This window comes from Chrysochloris asiatica, unplaced genomic scaffold (genome assembly GCF_000296735.1).
Source record: "Chrysochloris asiatica unplaced genomic scaffold, ChrAsi1.0 scaffold00063, whole genome shotgun sequence".
Taxonomy (NCBI): domain Eukaryota; kingdom Metazoa; phylum Chordata; class Mammalia; order Afrosoricida; family Chrysochloridae; genus Chrysochloris; species Chrysochloris asiatica.
In genome coordinates, this window is record NW_006408581.1 from 11,121,667 (window position 1) to 11,126,409 (window position 4,743).

Consider the following 4,743-nt stretch of genomic DNA (forward strand, 5'->3'; position numbering starts at 1 on the left):
ACACTGCTGGCCAACCAGGTCTTCACCCGGGGTTCACAGAAGTCTATTGAACGTTGTAGGGCTTAGCTCACCACTTCATTGCTGTTTTTCCCTCACTTCCCCTTATTGTTGTCGAGCGTGGTCACCATTCACAATGTGTATTCCCATTGAGTCTTAGTCTTGGAAGGGGGTTTGCACTGAGGGGACCCAACCACTTGCCTTGATGTTTTCTGGGCTCCTGGCCTCGTTTGGACTGATATTGTACTTCTCTATCATCTCTTCCCACAGATGTAGTCACTGCTATTGCATCTGGTGAGGTTAAATTAACTTGATAGCACTCAATGAGTTTATGATTGTTTATACTCATTTTATAAGTGCTATGTCTCGGTCTTCTCATGAATCTGATATTTTGACATTCATTTAATGATATACATGTATTGAGCTTGAACCACTGAACTTTATGTTGTCAAAAAAGATATTTGCAATAAAGAAGTTATTGGTCTTGCAAAATTCTATAATGTGACCTCCACATCATTTCTATCCTCAAGGACATATTTTCCAAGTACTGGTCCTTTCTATTTGTTTCCAACTTTCTCATTCCAATCAGCAGTAGTTATCAATGCATCTAGATTGCATGTTTGATCAATGTCAGACTGAAGTGCCTGGTAGAATTCTTAAATTTTATCATCACTGGCTTTAATGGTTGATGTGTAAATGTGAACAATAATGATATTAACTGGTCTACCTTGTAAGCATATGGATATTAGCCTGTCACAAACAGTATTGTACTTCAAAATAGATATCTTGAAATATTCTTTTTGGGGATGAATGTGAGACCATTCCTTTTAAATTGTCATTCCCAGCATAGTAAACCTTAGGATTGTCTGATTCAAAATGGGCAATACTAGTCCATTTCAGCTCACTAATGCCTAGGATATCAATCTTCATGCATTCCATTTATTTTTGACTACTTCCAGATTTCTTAAATTCCTACTTTATACTTTCCACCTTCTGATTTCTAATGAATTTTGCACCTGGTTCTTCTCATTTTTAGTTGTTCCTCACCAAGAAATAAAGGTCCTGAAAGTGTTTCTTCATTCGGAATATGTTAGAAGAATTGATGCATTTGATTTATAGTGTTAGAAAAAAATATTGAAAGGTATCCTAGTATGGCACTATAGGATAAGCACTCGACTTCAAAGCCAGTTTGAACCGCAAGGTCAGTAGTTCAAACTCACCAGTCACTCCTCGGAAAACCCTATACAGTGTTCCTAAGGGTCAGAAATGACTCAACAGCATTTAACAACAATGGACTTCCAGAAGAACAAACAAATCTGTGTTGGAGGAAGTATAGCCAGAATGCTCCTTAGAAGCTAGGATGGTCATACTTGATCTTTCACACTTAGGATATGTTATCAGGAGGTACCAATTCCTGAAGAAGGATATTATGCTTGGTTAAGCGGAGGGTCAGTGAAAAAGAGGAAGACTCCCAACAAGACAGATTGGCACAGCGCAGCAGTAATGGATTCATTCATAACAACAATTGTGACAATAGCACAGGACAGGGCAGTGGTTTATTGTTGTTTTCTGTTTTGCATAAGATTGTGATGAATTGGTACTGACTCGATGGCACCTACCATCAACAACTAACTACAGTTACTTTGAGGAGACAGCCATTCCCTAGTCATATTTTGAGCGCCTTCCAACCTGAGGAACTCATCTTCAGGGCTATATTTGACAGTGTCCTGCTCCTGTTCATAAGGTTTTCAGTGGCTCACCTTTTGAAAGTGGTCTGCCTCTCATTCTTTTTACTCTGTCTTAGCCTGGAAGACCTGATGAAATATGTACACCAGAGGTGACCCTATTAGTATTTAAAATGCCAGCGGCATAGCTTCCAGCAACACAAATCTACCACAGCATGACAATCTTACGGAGGAGGGATAACTGGGAAGTGTTCGAGAAATGTGCAATGTTAGAGAGATGGAAACACTGGTAGATAGAGTCCTGGAAGAAGGAAGCACCACCTTCATATTTGTAAAGACCTAGATGCATGCTATGTTGATAAGCAACAGCTTCAGATTATATTATTGCTTAGTAACTGTTTCTAAGATTTTGTAGCAATACTTTTTTACTTATATTATCATAATTGTCACACACATACATTTTTTAGCTCCTTTGTTGTGGTTGCTAAGTGCCTTTGACTAGGTTCTGACTCATGGTGACTCTATATTTAGGGTTTCCGATATAGTGGCTGGTGAACTTGAACTGAAGACCTTGCCATTCAAATGACTTTGCAGTACAGTGCATTAACCCACAGAACCACATTTTCAAACTTTTTTTTTTTTTTTAAGCCCCATTTTCATCCTGTTTCATGAGTCCTGCTACTCAGGAGTATGCTTTATTGACAAGATGTGGTATTATGTCCATTATGTATTATATCCAGAATATTTCTAAAATATAAATATCAGACATGTAATTTAGTTTTGTGTTGTTGTTGTTAAGTGCTGTCAAGTCGGTTCTAACTCTTAGCGAGCCTGGATAGGTATTCCAAGGAACAACTGATTGGATTGAACCTTTCAGTTAGTAGTCCAGTGCTTATCCCACAGAAGCACACCAGGACTCCATAATTTAACTTTTAACCATGTAATTTAAAAATTATTAATAATACTATTTCCAAATCAGATGATCTTAGATATTTATAGATTTCTCATTTATTTTCGTCCAATGATTTTACTCTTACTAAAAGAGTCTTAGTGTGGCACTTTGGGTTAATTCACTGGATTGTAAGGTCAGTTTGAACTGCAGGGTCAGCGGTTCATGCTCATCAGCTGCTCTTTGGAAACCCTATACATGGTCGCTATGAGTTGAAACTGACTCGATGGCACTTAACAACAACAATAGTTAAAGAGAGACTCCTGGTGTGGTGCTGAAGGGTAAGCATTGGACGGTAAGCACTGGACTGCTAACTGTAAGATATGTGGTTCGAATCCACTAGCCACTGTATAGAAATGTTATATAAGAACACTATAACTCAGAAGCAACTCATTGGCTCTTAACAACAAAAATGGCTAAAGGGAGTCCTAGTATGGTGCTATATGATAAGCACTGGGCTGTTACCCACAAGGTTGGTGGTTAAAACCCAACAGTGATCATTAGAAACCCTAAACAGTGTCTCCTGTGACCATGCCATTTAACAACAACAGCAACTGAAAAATAGGATAAAAGCAAACACAGTAGTAGCTTAATTATAATACATTACATATCAGAACATTATAGTAGACTAGGCTTTCAGTTCTCCTACTGTTGAAAGTTCAGCTCCCAATTATTAATATTGATTTTGTCAGTCTAGTTTGCAGTGTCTGACACCTCTCATTACAGGCTGTCTTGCCATCATATAATCCTCTGTGTTTGGTATTCAGAGATTTACATGCAAATGCTTTGGCTCACTTATTGCTAATAAATTATTCCTGGCTATTTATGAGACAATTATATTTGTTTTAGGATTTCTCTGAGGACTGAAGTAAAGATGAATTCAGAGTTTTGATCATTTTTCATGAAAAGTATAGTAATTTATCACCTTAAATTTTATTGACTATACTAAAAAAAAAGCCAAGCTATAATCAAATATATGTAAATAGACATGACAAGTATAATTGTGACCTATGTCACATTAAAAGCTATACATTATATTGTTGTTGTTGTTAAGTACCGTGGAGTTGGTTCCGACTCATAGTGACCCTGCACAGGGTTTCCAAGGCTATAAATCTTTATGGGAGCAGAACGCCTCATCTTTCTCCCGTGGAACTGCTGGCAGTTTCGAACTGCTGACCTTAAGGTTGGCAGCCGGATTCGTAACCACTACACTACCAGAGCTCCTTATATAGGCAGTACATAAACAATTTCATGTAGTTTATTTATTTAAAGACAAAAATTTGTTCAGTATCACAAAAATATATTTGGAAATTTTAATGAGGTGTTAAGTGCGGTGGAGTAAGTTCTGACTCATAGTGACCCTGTATAGGGTTTCCAAGGCTTTAAATCTTCACAGGATCAGAAAGCCCATCTTTCTTCCATGGAGTGGCTGGTGGGCTTGAACCTTTAACCTTGTGGTTCTCAGTCCAGTACTTATTGTATGGAGCCACCATGCACCATTTAATGATGTAATTAATATTAACTATTTATGATCTTTATGATTCAACATTTTAATGAATAGTCATGCCACCAGCTTAGATCTTAACACAAATAGTTTCTTCAATAATTATTTGAGATTATTACAATAGTGCCTTATTTTTCAGTGCTATCGTTACATCATCATATGCACTATGCCTGAAGACAAGTTACTTAATAGTGCTAGCAAAAATGCTGGCTTTGCTAAGTTCCATGGAGTCAGTTCTGACTCAAAGTTGACCCTGTAAAGGGTTTCCGAGGAATCAAAATCACTTCTTGAGTTAGACTATTTAAAATAATCTTTGCAATTTAATATTCAAATATCAATTTGTATGAACATTTACATTGCATATATTTAAAATGCATTAAAACAAAGACATCATTATTAACTACATGATCATTAAATATCATAAGAAAAAATTTTAGAACCTTATTTTTTCATTATGTCTAAATACAAATGAAGTTTTATATTTTCTTTATATTATGATTAAAAATGCTAACATTTTCGACTTTATAAGTAATTAACATCATTATAATTTAAAGTCAAACAAATGTGAAGTAATCAGTGCAAAAAATGTGATACCAAAACAAAACAAA

General features: G+C 36.3%; 1 protein-coding gene across 2 annotated transcripts in view; it reads right to left on the bottom strand.

The window, feature by feature from the left end:
- Positions 1-4,743, bottom strand: part of KLHL1 (kelch-like family member 1) — a 514,835-nt gene that overhangs the window by 337,794 nt on the left and 172,298 nt on the right. The gene's annotated exons all lie outside the window — the stretch shown is intronic.